This window comes from Podarcis melisellensis (assembly GCF_964234715.1).
Source record: "Podarcis melisellensis genome assembly, chromosome: 9".
Classification (NCBI taxonomy): Eukaryota; Metazoa; Chordata; class Lepidosauria; order Squamata; family Lacertidae; genus Podarcis; species Podarcis melisellensis.
In genome coordinates, this window is record NC_138541.1 from 35,114,360 (window position 1) to 35,138,885 (window position 24,526).

The following is a 24,526-nucleotide window of genomic DNA, read 5'->3' on the forward strand; positions in this document are numbered from 1 at the left end:
TGGATCTTGACTTGGGAGAGGTACTGCAGTTGGGTGTTGTGCATCAGCCAGCAAAAAGTATTGGGTTGACCATGATTCATAGGATTGCACAGGAAGTGGCTTTAAGAACTCAGCCTTCACTCCATTTCTTGTGTGGGGATAATAAGAATGACCTACACTTACAGGTTGGTCGCAAGTATTACAAATATAATATACATGTGGAGGCTTTGAACACTTGAAATGTGTTATATGAATGCTAGGCATGATTGCCCTGATCCAATTAAATTTAGTTGTGCTGTATGATGCAAATTCTGGACTGTACCACCTGAGACTGAAGCAGGGACCTCACATTATGGAGTGCTTCTCCATAAATATCCACATAGAATAATAGATGCTAGGGGAAAGAATGCTAGCCTTCTCCCTAAGATGCTAATTTTCTATGTATGAGAATTTTTTTAAAAAATAAAGAAACATTAAACCACATACCCTCCTCACCTGCAGTCTCAAGTGGTACAGTTAATGTAGAAGTTTACCACCCCAGTGACTACTAGGCCAAAGTCCCACTGAAACTTATTTATTAAAAAAAAACATTTGCATACCACTGTTTATTTAAAAAATATATCAAGTGGTTTAAAACAGAATATAAAACCATACTATAAGTATGCGCCCCATTATTTTGTCATGTGATTAGGCTACAAACCTATGCATGCTTGTGTAATAGTAAGTGCCAATGACTTAAGTAGAACTCACTTGTGACTAGTAAACACATGGAAGGTCAGACTGCTAGCCAAGACATACATTAGCAGTATTTAGGGCAAAGTTATTAGTAGTTTTTTGTTTGTTTGTTTCCCCTGAGAGCACCTTGCAAGGAAGAACACATCACAGTAACAACAGGCAGAGCAGAATGCCCAGCATTCGCCAACAAAGGGTTCTCTCCTGCTCACCCACAACCCCCTTAATCCACATGTGGTGGACACCCCCCCCCTTACTGCAAACTTAACCTGTCTCTTCTTTATGAGAATGAAGGAAATTTTCCACTGGATGAGTGAAGGAAGGTAATTACAAGAAGAGTCGGCATGTTTGCATTTTACACAGCTACCTCTCTTCTTGGGACTGGGCAAATTGAAGGTACGTAGGTATCCTGCTTTGAGACACTCTCAAATGGTGAGCCTCATTGCTGCCTTGTTAATTTAATTTAATTATTTTTACATAAATTTCTATACTGCTTAACTTTTAAAAAAAAAAACCACGTACCCACCTACCAATGTAGTGTACAACACAGACTAAAAACAATAGAGAATTTGGAATAAAATAAATTAAATTGTATTGATGAATGGACCATACTGTTGGTGTCCCAGCTTACCTTTCCTGGCTTACTTTGCTCTTCCAGCATCTGGAACTGGGGTTCCTACCTCTAGAATCTTGAGGCATGGTACCTATTATTTCTGAGATGATGAATGTTAGTAATATGCCCTACTTATGCTTCTCTTGTTGTCCTTGGTTACTTGTTTGTGCAAAGTGCCCTTTGACCAGAGTTCCCATGTGTGCTTGTCTTAATTTCTCAAAACATCAGGACAGAGAGATGTGGCCCTATGCCATGTACCTTGATACATGAGATCTGTGTTTCCTGGCTGTTCAGAGAGTGGATGGTATGCTCAGTCCTGTATTCCCAGTTTGGGCTGGGAAGGAAACGATAATTGTCGAGTGTTAATGCTGACCTTTAAAGCCCTAAACAGCCTATACCTTGAAGAAGCATCTCCATCCCCCACGTTCAGCCTGGACACTGCAATCCAGATCTGAGGGCCTTCTCAGTATTGGTGCTCACCCTCCCATCAGATGTCAAGAAAATAAACAGCTCTTTGACTTTTTAGAAGACATCTGAAGACAGCCTGTATAGGAATTTTTTAAAAAAAATGTTTGATGTTTTATTGTGTTCTTAATATTTTGTTGGGAGCCACCCAGAGTGGCAAGGGCAACCCAGTCAGATGGGTGGCAAATCATCATCATCTGGAACTCTTTCTGTTGGCATAAACGAGAATGTTTTTAATTTGAACCACCCTTTTTACAGGCATCACGTTATGCTGACATCACAGGGAAGGCCTGATCTCTCAGCAAGTTTAGGATTATGAGCAAAGTTCACAGGAACCCCATCATGCTCCAAACCCTTTCATTTTCTTCACCTGAGTCAGTGGTGTCACACTGGTATAGAAGTTGCTCTATCAGCAGGTTGTTGCACTGGCTTTTGAATCCTGCATATGTTTGTGTTCCGCTGGTGCAAAGAGGATTTAGCAACAATCTTATTGTCAAGTGAGTGGACATACCTCAGGGACAGGATTGTGCTGCTGTTTACTTTTTATCTTTTGTTAAAGGCAGCACTGTAGGGTGGAGATGCTGAAGAAGATTTACACCCTGTTTCTAGAGAAAGCATACCCTATGACACACACACACACACACACACACACACACGTATCTAAGTGTGTTGAACCAAAGATGAACTGTTCCAGAAGCTTTGTTTACACTATTTGGTAGTCAAGATAACACCACAATTAATTGGTAGTTGTTGTAGCAATGAGCTTATATGTGTTTATAGTCACTTGCTTAGATATAAGCTAATTGGTTTGCTTTGATGTTGTCCTTATCTGTGGACTTGGGGTGCTAGGCTCTGAGCCCAGGAAGTGGAACTATTTGTAAGGCCTGGGTATTTGCCCCCTGCAACCTCATCTGGGCAGATGAAGTGATGGAGGTCCAAGACAAGGTGAGGTATGTTGCTTTGTATATAAAGAATGTATGGATATTTGCTTGGGCACGGATAAGTCATCTCCTTGCTGCAGAGTCTGTCCTGCATCTACAAAACCTAGGAGAACTGGCAGGCTGATCTGCTGATTTGTCTCTACCTTATTTAATAAAGTGCTAGAACTCATCACTCTGGCGTTTGGGGCATCCTTTTTTGGAATACACCAGTCTCCCCCAACCCAAGAGCTTCCAAATATCATTGGGTTACACATCTCCTATCAGCCCTAGACTAATGGTCAGGGATGGTGTGGCTTGCAGTCAAAAACATATGAAGGGCACCAGATTGGGAAAGGCTGACACACTATGGAGTTGGAAAGTAAAATGTAAGTGGCAGTCTTCAACTAAGTTTTACTCAGAGTAGACTCACTGAGATTAGGGTGAATAGCACCCAAGACTTATAGCAGGGAAGGTTCAAGCATTAATTCAAATAACTGAAGCTATGAAGAAAACAGAAATGTAAATATTCTGGATCCTCCTGTACAGCAATATCAAATAGGCAGGGGTTTCTTTTTAAATTAGAAAAAGATTACAAATATTTGTCACTGAAACATGAAGATAGACTATCTTTCTGTGCCTGAGAGAATCAATGTATTGCTAGTGACTTGAAGTGTGTATGTGCGTGAATCTTTTGAAACAAGGTTCAGTTATTTGAAAATTAAGATGCTGCCATTCTTTCAGGAAATCACGCCGATTTCATCTGGGGCTCTGTATTTAATCAATACTGGATTTAAATATATCAAATTATTCAATTACATTAGCTATGGGGAACCTGTGGCTCTTCACATTTTATTTACTTATATGCAACATAATACAAAAATTACTAAGCGGTATGCAGAGCATTACAGTTATAAAGTCATGTGATAAAAACCAAATGAACATATAATATCAAAACCTAGTAGCATATTAAAACAAATTATTAAAACAAAATACTGAGCAGCATGATCTAAACAAAATGGTAATGATCAGGGAAAGCCCGCCTGAACAGATGAGTTTTCAGTAAGTGTTTAAAACCTGCCAAAAGTTGATGCCTGAACGGCAGGAGGGAGATTACTCCAGAGGGTCCGTGTGTAACCACAGAAAAGAGAATTGTTGGATTTCAATTCCCATCTGCCCAGCCAGCATGGCCCACTATCAGGAATGATGAGAGTTGTAGCCCAACTCGAACAACATTTGGAAGGGTCATAAGTGCCCTGTTCCTCTTCTATTGTAATCTATTGTCACTCTAATTCTAAACATGTAATTTGAAAGAAAAAACAACTAAGTTCAAGAAAACTTTGTAGAGCTCTGTGACTTACACACTCAAGTGGGGAGAGCTTGACTGGTAAATAACAGCGCTATGAGTTTGGGGGGCAGGTAGGTAGAAGGTAGAACTCTCTTCTAATTCCTGGATCCAGCATGGATTCTATTCCTGGAATAGCCAGGCTAGCTTCAAGGTAAGAGGTAATGGCCCTCTAAGGATGGGCTATTAAGGCAACAAAGGAAGTGGTGCTGTGCAAATGGGTGGCCCCCTTCCCTCAACTCCTTGGTAGACCAGAGTTGGGAATTGACTTATGTGAGCTAGAATGTAGAAGCTGGTAAACTGCAGCCTGGGCAGCTGAGAGACAGAGCTGAGCCTGATATTGGTTGAAATCCAAGGCTGTGGCTCTGGGAAAAGCAAGACCCACTTGGGGTGTTAATGCTGTGAACCCTCCTACTGCAGGCAGAGGTTGTATACATGTGTAAATAAACACATATACAGTATATCCTAAAGACACCATGGTCTCCAATGTACCTCATTCCAAAGGAAACCAAACCCTAGGATCCCTGGGATCTTGCAACGCTTGCAGATTGTGGTAGTGTAAAACAAAATCCATGCAGACTAGGGCAGGTTCTTGTTCTCTGTATATAAAGCTTATCTACTTAAACAACTTTAACAGTGTCACTATGTGGCTAACCTATACAATTTACTGCATGCCAGAGATCCAGGTGCTACCAGACAGGTTGCAAATAGCTATTGTTAAGACAGTTTCAGTCCACATCAAACAAGAGATTAACCTCCAGAGTGCTTGCTTGTGCAGAAGGCTGCAGTAATTAAGTGGCTTATGGCTCTGGCATTGGATGACACAGCCTTGGCTGTTCTAGCTGGAAGGTTAACATGACACCTAAAATCTAGTGTTAACTCTTCAGGATAACACTGAGGCAAAAAAAAAAGTCATGTGGATTAAAAATGAGGTGACACATTGCTACATCCCGATAAATATTCTGTAACGGCTGCCCTATAACAGTCCTTGGCCTCTTGCCTATGTAATTGAATTGATGAGGATTATTTCAGGAACCACTAAAATCTGTTTTATGCATATTCCTTTAAGTCAGGATTCATGAAATTGTAGGGGTAAAGACCTGGAAGAAGTGATTGATCATCATCAGCAATGATATTAATATAGGTTCTTACAATCCTTTACTCTCACAACACTCCTGCAAAATGGGCTGCAAGTTTTACTGGTTTCTGTCACTCCTTTTCTTTTTTTAAAAAAGTTTGGTTAATCACCTTCCTTTTACCCAATCAGTTAACTCACTGGTTCTATTTGCAAAATTTCAGTATGGATTATCATTTGAGAAATTCAAACATAAAGCAATATAGTCTATATATATATGCCAGTAGCACCTTAGAGACCAACTAGGTTTGTTCTTGGTATAAGCTTTCGTGTGCATGCACACTCAACATGAAAGCTTATACCAAGAACAAACTTAGTTGGTCTCTAAGGTGCTACTGGACAATTTTTTAATTTCTTTATATATTTCGACTGCGTCAGACCAACACAGCTACCTACCTGAATCTATAATGCAATGTAGTTCATTTAACTCAGGGATCAGCAATCATTTTCAGCAGGAGGCCAGTCCACTGTCCCTCAGACCTTGTGGGGGACCAGACTATATTTTGAAGAAGAAGAAAAAGAACGAATTCCTATGCCCCACAAATAACCCACAGATGCATTTTAAATAAAGGGCACATTCTACCCATGTAAAAACACGCTGATTCCCAGACCGTCCGCGGGCTTTAGAAGGTGATTGGGCCGGATCCGGCCCCCAGGCCTAGTTTGCCTAGCCATGATTTAACTCATTGTTAAGGAAACACGGGCATCATAAATATCTTATTTTTCTATGTTATAGTAATAGTACCAAAATACCTCCCTCAAATAAAACAAGGGTATGGACCTTTAATGCACAGCTCTACTGACTGGAACTCTGACTAATCAACAAAAGATTTAGCTGATTATGGAGCCCTAAATTAATCAATGAAAAACGTAGTTGATTAATGATCTAACTAAAGTTTGTAGCTGCTACTATTAATTATTATACAGCTTGTGGATTGAGCCAAGAAGCTTTCTTTCAGGCTTAACCCCACGTATGTAATATGTGGCTATTACTGATCTAACTTTCAGGGTTCTTGCATTACAACAAAATAATGCAAGTGACATGTGCAGAAGTAAGTTTCTTTAAGTTCAGTGGGGTTTACTCCCCTATACGTGCTTAAAGGGTTGCAGCATAAGTTTCATATTGGGAAATGAAGTCAAAGCTGAGTCGAAATATGAACCCAAGACTCATAGGCCCAAGCTTACAGGACATCCAAGTGGGCATTCATACTGAGGCAGAATCTTCTAAGTACACCGTTGTGTTAATTCTTCTGATGTGCTAAATCAGACACATGACACATGAGAGCCACAGATGGCCTATACACTAATCCCTCCAGAAGCCCCTGCAGCAGACTGAAGGAATAATCAGGTGGTCCAAGACCAGTAAAGAGATGAAATCCACATGTGACAAATATATACCAAGAACTACACAATGTGGTGCCTTCTTGGTTTTTAGCTAATGTCCGAGCTATTTGTGCATTTTCCATAAATCTGGATATGCATCTTAGAGACGAGATTGGAGAAATAATAGCAGCCATTACTGGATTTTTCTCAAGTATCTCCTAATGAAAGTTCCAGTACACCCAAGGGTACTATTGCCCCAGTTTGGGAATGAGAGCTGATCATTACTTAGACTTGGTGGGGGTGGGGTGGGGGGAGAGAATACGCAAGCATACATAATTATTTGATCCTTTTCAGAAATGTACATGATCAAGTATCTCTCCAGACAAAACCTGTCCCCAAAGTCCCTAACAAACAACCAGATCTGCTCCGTTGTCCTAAAATAGCACTCTCTTATAGGGTGGGGAATGTTTACTTTTAAAAAGTATTTGTCTATTTCCTTTTTTTAAAAAAAGTATAAAGCAACTTAAAAAACCCGTGCCAGTTAAAACCAATACAAACTACTCTTATATAATAACAAAACAGAGCTCTACTTAAAATAAAATAAATGGGATAGGCTTGCTGTAGTGGTGACTAGCATGTTGGGCAAATATGCAGAGGTCACACTGAGAGCCAGTGTGGTGTAGTGGTTAAGAGCGGTAGTCTCATAATCTGGTAAACCGGGTTTGTGTCTCCGCTCCTCCACATGCAGCTGCTGGGTGACCTTGGGCTAGTCACACTTCTCTGAAGCCTCCCAGCCCCACTCACCTCACAGAGTGTTTGTTGTGGGGGAGGAAGGGAAAGGAGAATGTTAGCCGCTGTGAGACTCCTTCGGGTAGTGATAAAGCGGGATATCAAATCCAAACTCTTCTTCTTCACCTGCTTTCACTGTTAAAAAAATAAACAAGTAGAAGTGAGCTCTAGCAATAGAATGGATCACATGAAATGATCTTTACTCACACAGCTTTACAAGAATCCTCTACAGAAGCAAATACACACCGTGAGAAATATGTTTTTGTATTTATTTAAGTGACTTTTATGCAGTTTTTCTCAAGACAATGGGTTTCTCAAGGCAGTTCACAATCAGCAATAATTTATTACATTTTTATTTATTATAAAAGAAGAAAAGGAGTTCTACTTATTTATTAGGTAAACTTGGAAGATATAGGTCTAGCTGCAAGTCAGTTATTATTCTTTTCTGTGGACCGCCCTGAGACCTCCGGGTATAGGTAAAGGTACCCCTGCCCATATGGGCCAGTCGTGTCCGACTCTGGGGTTGCGTGCCCATCTCGCTTAAGAGGCCGGGGGCCAGCGCTGTCCGAAGACACTTCCAGGTCACGTGGCCAGCGTGACAAGCTGCACCTGGCGAGCCAGCGCAGCACACGGAAATGCCGTTTACCTTCCTGCTAGTAAGCGGTCCCTATTTATCTACTTGCACCCGGTGGTGCTTTTGAAGTGCTAGGTTGGCAGGCGCTGGGACTGAGCAACGGGAGCACACCCCGCCGCGGGGATTTGAACCGCCGACCTGACGATCGGCAAGTCCTAGGCGCTGAGGTTTTACCCACAGCGCCACCCGCGTAGGGCAGTATATAAATTCAATAAATAATAACAACATTTTCCTAGTAATACTCTTGTAGTCTGGTTGAAGCTCTCTGGAAATTTTATTATTAAGCCTGTTTTGCATTCTTTTTCATTTTAGATTTACTTGGGCAGTTCACTTATGCATGAATTATTGTTTTATTTGCTGTTTAAATGCTTTTATACTTTTGTTTAATTGGTTTTAGGTTGTTTTAACAATATTCTTTCTTTTTTTATAGTGCACACTTCTTGAAGATTTTTAAAAATCTTAAGCAGTTTATAAATGCTTCCAAATAAATAAATATTTGTGCACCCCATCATTTGATCACGAAAGACTTGATGAGCCACAGCTGAATGTGTAAACATTGTGCTTGAGACAATATAGAACATGCTAGTGCTTGAGGTAATGTAAAATGTTATGGCAGTCCCCTCTGCGCTGTGTGTGATCTGTTGATGTCTCATTCGCATACGCAAGTAACCACCAAAGGGGTATACAAAGACTAGAGTCACCTCCATCTTTCCCATAACAACTTCTAACGCAAAGGCAGATGTAATGTTTTACCAGAAGTTCATGCTGTGTGTCACTCTAGACTTTCCCCATCTCTATTGTTACCACATGACACCTTGATTCATGCATGTGTGAACCAACCTTCGCTGCCAATACTTCTACAACATATTTTCCTAGGGGTCTTGTTCTGTCTCAGGATACAGCAGCAGAAGCCAAAGCATTCACTAAGTAGGCACACGCTTGTCAATACATCTCTGCCCTGTGAGTAAGAGAATGGTAAAGCAAAAGCCAAGAAAGATAGAGTGCATCATCCTTGAATAACAAAAAAATAAAAATTGAACTGTCAGAGTTAATTATTTTCCTTGAGTCTTCTTGTGCACAATGCTGTTATTAAATGAGCAGACCATTAGAATGCGTATGAGTCTGCAGCTCTTCAGTTATGCTTTCAAAAGCCTTAGCAAAACACCAGGGGAGCGCAGAATCTCCATATTTTAAGTCAATTAAGACAGAAAGAAAATGACTGTTTGGCAGGACTACCTAATAAGGTAACAACAGGTATTTCATAGTACATGTAGAAGTTTGGTATTATATATTTAATGTCCTCCTGCTGCCAGTTACTGTTTTTTCCCCCATGCTGTTACATGAAAGGTGTTTGGAGTGTTTGCTTTCAGAGAGACAAGACAGACAGACAGACAGACAGACAGACAGACAGACAGACATGCTGGAGCTTTCCATCCTGCAAGCTCAAATGTGGGATGTTGCTGGTAGCTATTTAGCAGTAAAGGGGAGAGGCTCAGAAGACCTTTCTTGCCATGATTTTAATTTGAGGTGTTAAAAAGAACACTATTCTGTCCTAGCCCTGCTGCCTCACAGGAATAGATGTGCTTCCAGAGCATGTTGTCAACTAGCTTCTCACAGGAGCTAATAAGAGCTCTTTCCCCCACTCCCCACACATGCTACTGCTGCACGGTACTAGGTCCACTCTATTGCAGTCAGGCACGTTAGTGAAGTCCTTTCTGCCAGAACCACATGGCAGTCCACTTACAAATGCAGGAACATAGGAAACTGCCTTACCCTAAATCAGACCTTGGTCCATCTAGCTCAGTGTTGTTGACAGTGACTGGCAGCAGCTCTCCAGGATTTCAGGCAGGGGTCTCTCTTAGCTCTACCTGGAGATGCTGTGCACTGAAACTGAGATCTTCTGCATGAAGAATGGACGCTCCATCACACTGAGCTATTGGCCTTCCTCTCAAGGCTCTGGTGTGCAGACTAATCTCTTATACTGACTACAATATAATGCTTCCTTCAAGTTGAATTTCAGGGTCAGGGAAGGAAACCCTGCAGGCACCAGGGGAGCCTCTCCAGGTACATGAGTGTTCACAGATGTCAGGTTAGGAACCCCTGCTGTCTTCTTCTTTCTTTGGCGATCACTCATAGCTGAGTAAGATTGTCTTCCATAAACACGGTTTTAACAGTGAGTCCATAAGTGACTGTGGAGGCCAATTCTGGATCCACACATTCTTCCACAGTGGGGAACATAGGTTTCCAGGCGGGAGTTTGTGCCTTCCTCTTAGCATGGTTTTCCCTTTCGTCCTGAGTTTGAGTATCTTCAAAGTCCACGACACCTTTGGTAAAGGCTGCTCTCCAATTGGAGACTCACAGGCCAGTGTTTCCCAGTTGTCTATATTTATACTACATTTTTTTAGATTTGCCTTGGGAGGGTCTTTAAACCTCTTGTTGACCACCAGCATTACACTTTCCATTTTAAAGTTTGGAATAGAGTAATTGCTTTGGAAGACAATAATCAGGCATCCGAACAACATGACAAGTCCAACAAAGTTGATGTTGAAGAATAATTGCTTCCACACTAGTGATCTTTGCTTCTTCTTCTTCTTTACAACCCCTGCTATAGGGCGCATGGCATGGTAGTGCCTCACCACACACATAGCATGGATTGGAAGAGAATGGCTTTGCTTGGCCACTTAGAATTACAGTTACCCACAGGCTACTTAGGAGTACAGTCACCTATTTTTTGCTACCTACAGCAGTTATTTTGTGCTGGCACCTATAGCACTTTTATCAAGAGATGAGAACCAACACCACTTTTTTATTTTTAACCAAAGCAAGCATTGCTCCTCAGAAAAAATCCACCACAACCTGCTCCCTGCATGTGTGCACATATGTGAAAGGACCAGTATTGCAACCTAAAGCTTTAGTTCAGGGGTGGGGAATCTTTGGCCCTCCATATGTTACTGAACTACAACTCCCAGCAACCCTAGCCATTGACCATACTTGATGAGAGCTGTAGTTCAGTGATATACAGAGGGCCAAAGCTTCCTCACCCTGCTTTAGTTATCAATCTGCTGATGAAATCCCACATGCACAACCTCTCAGCACCTGAATTCCAGTGGTGGGTGTTGTCAAAGGATAAAGTGGGTGGAGCAACAGGTGTGATTCTTACTTTTGTACAATAGGCTACATTCGAGCTATGCAAACTTAGATAAACAAACGTCTCTCCCCATCCAAGCAAGGAAGATATATTATCACAATTCAGGGCCAGTGAGGGGCATGACCTGGGTGTTTGTAGATGTGGGGAGAAAGTGATAGAAGATCACCTACTAGTAGAAAAGTGGTCTGTTGTAATGTCTATGAAAGACATCTGTTGAAATTCTGTGAAACTTATTTAGTTGGGGAGGGGGGCGGGATGGGGAGAACAACAGAATTCTTTAGAAGCCTTGCCTCCAGTTTAACAGTATGAGCTGTTAAAGGAGGGTTTATGTGGCTTTTATTGACTGAAATTCTGTTTTAACTTAATTTTGTTTGCACAGCCTTTTCTTGCCCATAGCATGTAACAATAAAACAAATGCAACAAGGTAATTTTACATTTATTAGAATTTCCTAAAGTTGGAAGCTTAAGTAAATAAATGCCTGTATACTTAGGCACATGGCAACACAGAATTATTGTCTGACAGTTATCATAGCAAGTGGCAGTAATATTTCGGTAGAGAATGTGGGGGGGGGGGGTCACCGAATTTGTTTTCACCCAATAATGGTTAAAAAACAGAACCCCACGAAACAGAATTAAAAAACACATACATCTTAATCAGTTGTGTGTGTGTTTATTACTAAACAATGCTCAATCTGATTCAGTCTTTTTGTTAAATCTACACTTGTGAACATAATACTTACTGTCTGTTTAAGGAGAGGCATTTTTCCAGAGAAAACAGAGCCTTGTAGCAACTTAAAGACTGAGTCTGTGCTCGTCATCTACATGCTTTTAATCTGGATTTATTCTAGATCTTGCATCCACAAGGGAGGGTGTGGTTGCTTGATACACATTTGAAAACTCCCTTTGATTAGGTAATACAAGCCTTTTCTTTCCTGCACATGCCCCAGGTGAATAAAGAAGAAGGTGTGATTATTATCTTGGTATATGTCCACACACAACATAATTGGGAAGTTGTGGATGCATGCCCCCCCCCCAACTGCTGGGACTGCCTACATCTGTTTTCAAATGGACACACGGGGAGTAATGCAGAATCAGTCTTAAAACCAACAATAACCATTGTTAAAAACATTATAAGCAACAGTACTACTAAAGGCAATTTTAAATGGCCAAACTAAAAAAAGATTGTCCTTGATAGTTTTTCTAAAAGCAGAGAGAGTGGGAACCAATGATAGCTTTGAAAATGCAGAAACTTGCTTTTAAAAAAGTACATTTTGGCTCTACTGCGCTACTCTAATCAACAATGAACATGGTGGTGAGAGTGAAGGACTTGAACTGGTGAGACCCGAGTTCAAATCCCCATGTTGCTCATAGGATGCACTTTACTCAGTCACATACTGCCAATCTAATCTCCCTGAAAGGATAGTTGTGAGGAGTAATCCTCCTGTAATGCCATCATGGGAACTTTGGAGAGGAAAGGGTGGATTGCAAATGTGAGAAATAAGTGACCCGAAGTCTGCCAAGCTCTTATCTTTTCCATTTGCAGAGGAATCTGTAAGATAGTCAACACTTACCTAGCGAAATTCCACAAAGGTGATACCTTACTTCAATGCTGGTAAAGGATGCGCAGGCTGGTTCATAGGTCTTACTCACAGCTGATTTTATGCTCTTAGCCATTATAACAAAGGCTCTCAGCTGCTTGTTTATAGCCTTGTAGCTGCTTTAATCTTTTGTGTTGAAGATTAGAAGATGCCTCCAGCTGTTCCACCTAGAACCAACTTCAAAACAACTCTATGTGAATTGTTGGTGCAATATAACAGTTCTGCTACTGTTTGTTGAGTAAACCTTTTCAGAGGCATCCACAATACATTTATTGACCACTACACATACTCTAGCAGTGAGGCTTTGGGAGATGCTGAAAAGAATTGTGTTGAAGGACACCAAGAAGAATAGCAGGACAAAAGCTAGCTTTCCTTGCAAACTTGTGTACTTAACAGGCAGCATGCAATGCCTTGGGTTGGCCATGCACCCAGCTGAGCTTTTAGCTATGCTGTACTTTGCCAGTGAGGAAGTAATATTTATTTCAGGCTCAGGAGAGCTTTTAAAGAGAAATCACTAGTCACTGTGTTTTGTTTTGCCCAGTTTTGCATGTAGCAATCTCATTTGCTCCTGTAAACTTACATTTTGAAAAGAAAATAAAAAAATTCTTCCAGTAGCACCTTAGAGACCAACTAAGTTGAACACTTTGTTAACAGAGATTACTAGGTTATTAAATAAATTCAGTCATAACTGGATTTGTAAGTGGTTGCAAGGGAGAGTATGGCCAGATTTGCTCATAATGGTAAATCTTAAAGCATATAACATGACTTACCCTGCATGAGACAATCACATGGCCAGTGAGGACAGTGCTTAACCATGAAGAAGAAGAGTTTGAATGTGATATTCCGCTTTATCACTACCCGAAGGAGTCTCAAAGAGGCTAGCATTCTCCTTTCCCTTCCTCCCCCACAACAAACACTCTGTGAGGTGAGTGGGGCTGAGAGACTTCGGAGAAGTATGACTAGCCCAAGGTCACCCAGCAGCTGCATGTGGAGGAGCGGAGACACGAACCCGGTTCCCCAGATTACAAGTCTACCGCTCTTAACCACTACACTACACTGGCACTCGGTTTGGATAACACAGCAAGAATTTGACTTAGTTCAGTACAATGTGGGAGCAAAAAGGACTGGGGAGGAGCAAAGTGACTAGAAGCTACTCTCCAGGAGTCCATCCTTTGCACAGTCCTGGGAAGCCATATTTTTACTTGCTATGCTATGCAAACCAGGCCACTGTGGAAACAAGGTTTGTTATTGGGCTTACCGATCATGGTTTGTTTGAGAGAAACAAACCATGATCCCTGATTCACAAGTAACACTTAAATTACATAATTATTATTGGCAGTTCAGAACACAGTAAAATACACCCATTACAAATCTGTGATTAAAACATCTCAAACTACATAGCTAAAAAGCAAATAACTTAGTGAAGCAGACAATGATATGAAAACAGCTGGGCTCCAAATTCCATGTATGTTGTAAGTAGCCAGGTATTGTGGTTTGTTGCTCCTGGTCAAGCTGGGAAGGAGCAAAGTGGATGCCACCTGCATATTCACGGAAAATAAATAACTATTGTTTACAATGATGTGCAAGCACAACTGTTGTCTTCCATGTATAAAACTCATTAAATACCATGTAATTCCACAGGAAAACGTATATTACATTTTATTTTATAAGCAACTGTTTAAAAATGTTCAATGTTACCTGGAATGTTAACATACAGCATTATTAATTTATTGCATAATCAAAAACATATTTCATTGTTATTACAATAAAAGTTTTAGAAAGCAATTTAAGAAACAGTATGTCTCTGTAGTACAGTTTAGTTACATTCTTTATTAACAGAATTCATGTTGCATGATCAACCCTAGGAACTACATAAATGATTTACTAATCACTTCTACTGGATATACTGATTTGTAGAGATTTAGGCTGCAGTCCTAACCTCACTTACCCAGGAGTACACCCCTTTCTGAGTAGACATAGTTAGGCTTGTGCAACTATGCATGAAGTTCTATGCACACTTACCTGGGAGTAAGTCCTGTAGAATTCAACAAAGCTTTCTTTTCAGTAGACACGTATAGGATTGTGCCATTCGAAACTAGAGCTGTGTGTAACACTCTTATCTTCCATCCAATTTGCAATATAAAACAGAGTGTCAATAGAATTTTAAGAGTTACCAATAATGCCTGGTTTTAAAATGATCTTGGACAAGTGGGCCAAACTATTTAAAATCTTGCTTCAGAGATTGATTGTGCAATCCTACATTTACTCAGAAGTAAGCCCCATTATGTTCAGTAGAATTTATTCCCAGGCATAAAGGTATAGGATTGCACCTTCCAAGAATTCAGTGTGAAACACAGAGTGGGATAGTGAGGGAGTGGGCGGTGGGGAGATAAACCTAAGGAAAAATTAAGTGCAGGAAAGTATTTAGGAACTTTGGTGAGAATCAAAAGAGCTACATTTTCATGAGCCCTGTTCATAGATGTGCCGTTTGAAACATTAAGGCCAGAAGTCACTATTCCAACAACATCTCCCTACTAGGATATTTTCTCCCTTCTTCCAAAAGCTTTAAATCAAATCACAGGCTAGAAAAATAAAACAAAACCCTCAGATAGAAGCAGATGATTCTGTTCTTTATAAAAGTTCAATCCTCCATGGTACAGATTCCTGGCAGCCAAACCCGGCCCTTCCTTCATTCGAATGTCGTTTAGGGTATATGTATGCTGAGGGACTCTCACCAACATGTAATGACTCGACAAGGGAGCCCTGCTCTCAAGTGGCAGATAATTAGACTTCCCCCCTCCCCTCCACTCAGTGCCACTGTTCCGAGTCTCCATCTCTCAGCTGTACCCTTAAGAGCAGCTGATCTGCAGCCAAGCGCTGCACACTCCCCACAGCCAGCGACTTCCTCTGAAGCTGCAGCACATAATTATAACCAGCTGTTAAGGGTTGTCTGAGAGCAATCCAAACAGAATCTTCATGCCCAGAGACTGAAAGCCACCCCCCACCCGTCCCTCCTCCCCATTCCGGGCTTTGCTACAGTGGATAAGCTGCAGGAAGCCCTCTCAATATTTCAGTAAACAAGAGCAGTGACTCCCAGTGTTTGCTGTACCAACAGAGGTGTTAAGTGGACAAGGCAGTTCTGCCACCTCTCCGGAATCTGCCTTTGGTCTCCTGGCTTTGCCTGGCTTGCTTAAAGCACAGGCACTGCAAGCTCCTTCTGCGGCACTTGCTGCCAAGTCAGGGTGACTCTGCTGTAACCAACATAAGCACTCAGCCTCCTTGTTGTTGGCACTGTTTCTGCAAGCTTCCTGTTCGGTGGCATTATACTTTGGACTACCAGGCACTGGGGAATAAGCAGCAGGTGGAAGATATTATGACGATGCCCTTCCGGCTTGTTGGCTTGCCTGCCTGGCTCTTTATGGGCAGGCGCAGAAGACTGAGCTGGATGGACTAGGAGCCTGACTCTGCACGGAAATTCTTACAGCAGGCCTATGACAGAGTGGGTGCATTTCTCCATAGCAGAGGTGGAGAATTTTCAGAGCAAGGAGCAAAACCCCTTCTCCCCCAAGCATGCCAGGATCGTATCTTGCACTGCAACACTTAACAAGATTAACTAGGGCAAGGAAATTGGAGAATTGATCCCATGTGTGGGGTTCTGTTTTAGGGCAGTGGGATGGTGTTTAACTTTTCCTGTTTGTGGTTTCCTTCCTCTGGCCCTAGTAATTGACCTATGGGACAGCAAATGCATGCACCCATAGATAATAGGAGTTAGTGTGGCTATAGGGAACCCACGGCCCTGGACTCCCAACTCCCATCAGCCCCAGCCTGCATGACCAATGAACAGGGATGATGAGAGCGGTAGACAAACTGCATCTGCAGGGCCACCAGTTCCACCATTACTTGGCGCAAGCTGCACATTGCAGGTTTTGCAAGAGTTATGAGTGGCCACAATTGGTGCTAATTTGACCTCACCATGGACAAAATCGCCTAATTTCTTCCCAGCCTCTAGCAGAAGCAAAAAATAAAATAAAATGCCCCCCTCCCATGCCACACCTGTAACGGCCATGACAATTGTTGAGAAAAAATGCCCTGAGGTCATGAACCGTTTCTTGGCTGCAATGGACTTTGGGCAACTAGACATTATATGAAGTGTTGTGTCATTTTCCTCTGTGTTGTTTTCAGAGAAAAGTAACACAGCACTCCTTATGATAGTCTCAGCAGAAAACAGAATCACTGAGAGAAGACAATATTATCTGCCATATTTTAATTTTTCCTGCGGGGGTAGAGAATTCAATCACTGGCTCTGTAAGACAGGAGATCCGAAGCAGTATTAATGGAAGGTTTTCTGATGTGATGCTTACTAATGTCTTATTTAAAAGGAGATTCAGAGTCCTGTAGATATAGACTGGGATTTTGCTTGATGGTGTAAATTTTATACACTGTAAAATAGGTACCATGTTGAAGATACTGGGAGTTCGGGGATTATAAATGGATGGGGATGATGGAGACTGAACTAGGTCAGACAAAGTAAGCCCCCCCCCCTTTTCTTATTTTGGAAGCATACCTGGTAGCAATAGTGCACTCTGTAAGAGATTCATAAGCCACTGTATTTATTCTGATGCAATATTAAATTCATTGTAAAAAGCAGTAAGACTGAATACGTGTTCTGTCTAATGTGAGATGGAATCTTAATACAGAGTTTCACATTTATTAATGGTTCTCTTCCACCCAGCTATGCCCTGTGACCTTTTCTGCTCATAGCAAAGTTTCCTAACTTGATTCTTCTTTTAATGTCTCCCATCCCATGTGAACTAGACTGGAAGAGTATTTGCAATGTGTGCAATAAATAAATGTGCAATAAATGAATCATCTAAGAACAGATGTTAGGTTGTAATCCCATCCCCACTTACCTGGAAGTAAGGCTCTCTGAATACTGTAGGTCTGACTTCTGAGTAGCACGGTTAGGATTGTGCTGTGACAGTTGCTGCACATAATTCTTCCGCTGTGTGTTAGGACAGGATTCATTAACCCACTGAGCTCAGTATTGCTTACACTGACTGGCAGTATGGTTCCTGAGGGTTTCAGACAGAGGACATGCCCATTCCCAGGTACTGGGCACTTAGCTCACACATTTCTGATATCTGTTTAGTGTTTCCTGGTTGCAGTACAATACAGTGGTACCTCGGGTTAAGTACTTAATTCGTTCCAGAGGTCCGTTCTTAACCTGAAAATGTTCTTAACCTGAAGCACCACTTTAGCTAATGGGGCCTCCTGCTGCCGCCGCACCACCGGAGCACGATTTCTGTTCTCATCCTGAAGCAAAGTTCTTAACCCGAGGTAATATTTCTGGGTTAGCGGAGTCTGTAACCTGAAGCGTATGTAACCTGAAGCATATGTAGCCTGAGGTACCACTGTATAGACAATTTAAAAACATTTTGCAAAGCACCTTTGTGTCACTGCACTTGAGGTTGCTATTACTTTTGTCTGGCAGGCAGCTTGCACTGTGCTGTTGACCAGATGAAGTTTGGCAGATGAAGCTGTGTTTCCGAGTTCTGTCATACACAACCTTTAAAAAACAACAACGCGTTATGGAAATATAGTTGGCAACTCTAAGTATGTTGGCACATAGGAAAATGGGAAGTTGACTTACATTAAGCCAGTCCTACTGGCCCATTCAAGGGACGCGGGTGGCGCTGTGGGTTAAACCACAGAGCCTAGGGCTTGCCTATCAGAAGGTCAGCGGTTCGAATCCCTATGATGGGGTGAGCTCCCGTTGCTCAGTCCCTGCTCCTGCCAACCTAGTAGATAAATAGGTACTGCTCTGGTGGGAAGGTAAACGGCGTTTCCGTGCACTGCTCTGGTTCGCCAGAAGCGGCTTAGTCATGCTGGCCACATGACCCGCAAGCTGTTCGCCAGCTCCCTCGGCCAATAAAGCAAGATGAGCGCTGCAACCCCAGAGTCAGCCACGACTGGACCTAATGGTCAGGGGTCCCTTTACCTTTACTGGCCCATTCAGCTCTGTGTTCTCTACACTGACTGACTGGCAGCAACTCTCCTGACATCTCCTACCTGAAGATGCCTGGGGTTGAATTTGGGGCCTTCTGCATGCAAGGCAGAGTTCTCCACCACTGAGCTACAGCCCTTCCCCACGTTTCTCCATATCCTATTCTCACAAAGTTACTTTGCTGAATACTCAGTCTGTTCTGAAAAGGTAGGGAATAGATAGATTTAAAGTGGAGACAGACAGTGCTTAATTTCAAAGATGTCAGGTTCAAGTAGGGCTGCAATACATTACCGGGATTTCAAAGGTGGAATTGACGTTCGGGAGGGATTTCTGAAAGGTGGCACTTTCTTCTGGATCTTAGGCAAGTAGTTTCTGGAAGAAGAAGAAAAAGCTCAACAATTTGGGGGTTATCTAAAAAAAGATCAACTATGGGTGTCCTGGTTTTTACTTTTTGAAATATGGCAACCCTGGGTTCAAGCCCCTCCAAAAGACTATTCTCCTTCATTCTGTAAGTGATGGGAGATATCTGTAGTCACTGTCTGCTCCTGCATGAAGGCACTCTGTACACATTTAAAAACATTCTTAGGAAGACAGGAAGCTACATTATCAGGGTTGTCTAACACTGATTGGCAGTGGCTCTCCAATGTACCAGACTGGGTTCTCTCCCAGGATCTTTGGCATGCAAAGCAGATGCTCTCTACCACTGAGGCCATGAACCTGGGCATTAAAAAGCAGATCCAAGTCTAGTCCCAGGCATGAATTATGTCCTCCATCTCAAAAGTAAAGGACTGAGGAGGTCCCCTGGAATTTCTGCCTTTCTTTGTTCTGACAAGCATGCACCCATATTTGTTTACACCCTTTTGGCACCATCCTGACTGCTGTAGGTTTTAGGATCCTGAAGCTGTGCCCTGAAAGAGGCAGAGGGGTCCCCATTCTCCACCTTGAGTTGGAGCTGTCAGCAGCAGGAAACACACTGTGCAGGAAAAAGTCTCAACCTGCTGCTGGTTCTTTGTGTTGAACGCTGGCTCAGCGCCATTCCTCTTCCTTCTTCCCATGCTGCTCTTTTCCCCAGTCCCTGTCAGGCGTCCAGCTGCTGACAAGCAAAGGGGGAGTCAAGGGAGCTGGGCTGCTTCGTTGTTTTGAATGCTTTAGGAGTGTCCCTACAGATTTGCTGCTACCTGCTGCAGCTGCTCCATCTACTGGCCAAATACAATTATTGCAAGGCTACGGGAGCTAGTCATGTTGGGTGAATTTTAAGTGGATCATGGTCTCCAGGGGACAAAAGACCCCCGCTTTCCCCCTAGGCATCTGAAAGGTTTACAAAAGCTCACTTCGGAATTCCGAGTAAAAGCAAAACCTCTTACTTGCAAAGTATGTCAAAGTCGCCTCAGTTTTCTTTTCCAGAATTCTGCTTCTTAAAACATTCCTGATTCCACACCCCACCCCAATGAATTAAATATAATTTCTACTCACACTGTGTTCATCTTTAAAATACAGAGATATATCTTTCATCATTACAATGCCATCCCTTCCTGATGTGGAAAATAATATGGAATGCAATGTGATGACATACAAGTAGGGAGGTTGGTTTTACTCACTGAGCTTACATCTTGTCCACATCAGAGTTTACTGTGTTTTTGCCCTCAGTTACCCTCAGACAACACCATAGGATCCAACTCCTAGGGGGCTGAGGGGTCTTTTGCTCGCCCAAGAAAATATTTGAGGCAACTGACCCCCCCAAAGTTGATGGACATTGCCATTCAAATAGTGTATGTACTGTGTCATGTGACCGACTATTTGGGCGGGGCTTTCCTAGGCTCCCCCAATATTTTATTCAGGTTGGTACCCCTGGACAACACCAAGCTTGATGCTTATCTCCTGTAAAATTCAGGCCTGAATAATCTGATAAATTGTGGACAATCAGTCTCCAAATTGCTCCAGTTGGAGTCACAGAAAATTTGCCTCAGTGTTTTGGGTTGGGTGAATAGTTTGTCACTTTCTGCAACTCCCTATTCCATGCCCACTACTTCCTCAATGCTTTCATTTGTTTTCTGGCTATGCTCATCGCTAATTGTGGTATGCTCCTGAACAGAGCAGCTATGCTTATATACATTTCCCCCCCTTTTGATTCTTCAGATTTGCACAAATCAGAAAACTGCACAAGCAAACCAGATTTAAATTTTATACACCAGATCAAACAGCCTCTAGAAGTTGGCTAGGGTCTTTCTAAAACCTCCTTAAATAGTGGGAAGTTAAAGCTATAAGCATGAGAGGGTTAAAATAATCTGAGATCACACAAATTGTTATGAAATAGTAAGTTTGCAAAGATAAAAGGAAGAGTATAAGACATGTAAATGTTACAGAAAAAGAAATGCAATGCCCCCAAATTACAGAAACCTAAATTACTCCCTTTGGAGAAAAAGCAAACCCAAACAGGATAAACATGATCAAACCCTAGCCTAGACAATCCCTTAATTTGCCAAGGTTCCTGTTCAACTTAAAAGTACTTCCATGGCAGTTATGGCTGCAGGAAGTTTCCATATCTCCCAGCTGGTCTTTCCCAAACTGGGATCCTACATTGCTTTGCATTGTTAATTTCTTCTTGTTGCTAAGGGAAACTGAAATTACATAAGTGTAATGCTCTAAATTTGTAAGGTCCTGGAGCTCTTGAACTAAAGCAGTTTCAGATAGTAAACTCAGAGTACAAGTGGCATTTGACTGATGAACATGAGCAGAGCCTGCTGGATCCAGCCACTGGCTCATCTAATCCAGCATCCTGTTCTCAGGATCTGGCCAACCAGATGCCTGTGAGAAACCGGATTCAAGCAGGATTGTTTTATACTGATTGTAATGTTATTATGTCACAACTCAGCAGCTAATGTGAAGGTATGTTCAAAAAGAAGAATATACCATTTTAATGAATAAATACATAAGGGAAAGGCAACCAGAATCATGGGGCTGCATCCCATTAAGTCATAGAGCAGATCTGCAGAAATGTATGTATAAGTTAGCAATGACCAACTTATGCCCATAGATCTCAATGAGTCTAATCAGAGTGTGACTTAAGGTGATACACGCCAAAGAGCTTAGATCAAGGGTAGCCAATGTATATGGCATAGCTCAGTTGGCAGAGCGTGAGATTCTTAATCTCAGGGTTGTGCGTTCAAGTCTCATATTGGGCAAAAAAATTCCTGCATTGCAAGGGGGTGGACTAGATGACCCTCGTGGTCCCTTCCAGCTCTACAGTTGGGAACTGGGAGCTCAGCAATGCCTAGATGGCACCACACTGGCAATCCCTGGCTTAGAATTAGTATGTTTATGTTGTTGTAGCTCAGAAAATACAAGGATGTGAATTATATTGACTCCAAAGAATTGAGTGAATTATTTACACTAACAAGAAATAAGTTTGTTTCTCACTGAGGTACCAAACTTGTGTCTGGACAGCAGGAGGCGGCTCATATTACTTCCTTCATACAAAAATACAACAGTTGTCTGTTGTTGCTTCCTTTTTCTTTTCTTTTTTACACCGCTTAGGTATTTTAAATATATTAAGCAGTATAGAAATTAAATAATCAATCAATAAATTGGTATGTCAGGGAAAGGCTGGCCTAGAATCTAGCTTTCTATATGGAGGGATTTGTTTGTTTGTATGTTTGGAGTTTTAAATGATACAAGCCACTTCTTGCAATCTATAGTGGCACAGCCCAGACATTCCAGTGAAAAAGAAGCCATAGCAATTTCAAATTGAGGTGAATAATGAAGCACTATTGCTGTTTTTCTGACCAAAGTGTGGTCTGAATCTTGACCTCTTGGTGATATTAAATTTATTTTTTCACACAGCCCACATGAAGCATCCTATACTGGTTCTCTTTAGTAACTAAAGGTTAATTAAATCATAAAGCTGAATTTCTTAAGCAGAAAGTGATGAGATATGTTGGAATGGAAGAGATTTATGAGCATGCTTTGAAAAGCAGGTTACCTGACTCATTTTTTGACCTTTCACATTGAACAAGAAGTTGTTGTGGTCAGTCCATCGCCACAAATAAAATTCAAAAATTCAAAAAAATAAAATTCTAAAATTGTCCAGTAGCACCTTAGAGACCAGCTAAGTTTGTTCTGGGTATAAGCTTTCGTGTGCATGCACACTTCTTCAGATACACAATAGCTGGTCTCTAAGTTGCTACTGGACAATTTTTTTAATTTATTTTGACTGCATCAGACCAACACGGCTACCTACCTGAATCTACAAATAAAATTATTTACTACATGTTAAATCATTAATGGTGAGTTATCAGTTGTCAAAGATGATGAGGGTGAGAAGTCTTCCTTCTGGCTTGAGAATTTGCAGGCAGCTCTGCCAAATTATCAGGCATTAGGAAATTGAGGACTTATCTGCTCATCTACTCTGAAATGCTCCCCAACTGCATTCTAATTACTCTCAATTTTTTTGCTGCAATAGCACTTGCTATTGTCCACACTACTGTCATGTAAGCACAATAACTTGGTGGATCCCTTTAGTCAAACCTGGGGAGGGGCCTTAAGGGCAGGAAGAGTCTGGTGTGTGTGAAATGAATGCAGAATGGTCAGAACTTTAAGAATTGTGACCTTTCATGGCTTTGTTTGTTTACTTACTGCATTTATATACCGCCTTTCTGCCAAGGCACCCAAGGCAGTCTGCAATTTTAAAATACTAAAACAAACAAATGTAAAGGTAAAGGTAAAGGTACCCCTGCCCGTACGGGCCAGTCTTGACAGACTCTGGGGTTGTGCGCCCATCTCACTTAAGAGGCCAGGGGCCAGCGCTGTCCGGAGACACTTCCGGGTCACGTGGCCAGCGTGACATCGCTGCTCTGGCGAGCCAGAGCCGCACACGGAAACGCCGTTTACCTTCCCGCTGGTAAGCGGTCCCTATTTATCTACTTGCACCCGGAGGTGCTTTCGAACTGCTAGGTTGGCAGGCGCTGGGACCGAGCAGCGGGAGCGCACCCCGCCGCAGGGATTCGAACCGCCGACCTTTCGATTGGCAAGTCCTAGGCGCTGAGGCTTTAACCCACAGCGCCACCTGCCAAATGAGATACTGCTTAATATAGAGTGATGGAGCCCTCTGAGGCAGCTAACAGCACAAACTCTGTGGCCTGAACTTTCTCACTTCTGGTCATACAGAGCCCTCAACCAGAACCAATCAAAACCATTGATGGTTCTGTCAGGAGCCAATGATGTGCAAAAACTACACCTCTCCATTCTGGTTTGAAGTGGCTAGGAGACGGCCCACCCATCCACATGCTCCCTGGGCCACTCTGCTGCTTTGGGGGGTGGGGGGAGATGCACCAATATATCTCATTGTCAAGGGAGCAAGTGATGGGGGGGCACTGATACAGCTCCTTATGTGCGTGGGAGCAACGATACGGCTCCTTGCCGTATGCCTCTGTCAATATGTTCAAAGTTGTTTAATTGCACTAAATATTAACCATACCCAATTACATTTTGATAAACATGAAAAGGACAGTTTAGTGCTTGCCAGTTGTTCTGGTGTCTCTGCACCCAGAACTCTGGAAGGCAAGATGAGATGCTTCTTAGTCGACTACTGGGCAGAATCCTGTTTGCATCTTTTTGCTTTTATCAGCACAAGTTTTTTTTAAAAAGAAGAAAAACTTACTTAAAAATAAAAAATAATCATGACACCTGAGACTTCAGGGTGGATAGCTGGAATATCCCTGATATGCAGGCGGGGGGGCGGGGGGGCTACAGCACTGCCTTTAGTGTGGAGAAAAAATGCTGGTGCTATTCACTACTTTCCCTGCCATCTTCCTTCTGCCTTGTCAGCCCAAGCCTGTATTGGATATG

General features: G+C 42.2%; 1 long non-coding RNA gene across 2 annotated transcripts in view; it reads right to left on the bottom strand.

Annotated features, from left to right (window-relative positions):
* Positions 1 to 11,888: 11,888 nt before the first annotated feature.
* The window catches only part of LOC309378220, a 33,137-nt gene continuing 20,499 nt past the window's right edge, over positions 11,889 to 24,526 (bottom strand). The window contains exons 2-4 of one of the 2 annotated variants that reach the window (XR_014171878.1): positions 18,974 to 19,054; positions 18,125 to 18,244; positions 11,889 to 14,216 (exon numbers count right to left, since the gene is read on the bottom strand). This is a non-coding gene — a long non-coding RNA (uncharacterized lncRNA). Of the gene's footprint in view, positions 14,217 to 17,825; positions 18,245 to 18,973; positions 19,055 to 24,526 lie in introns of those variants that run through there. The other variant, XR_014171879.1, reaches the window with a different exon arrangement.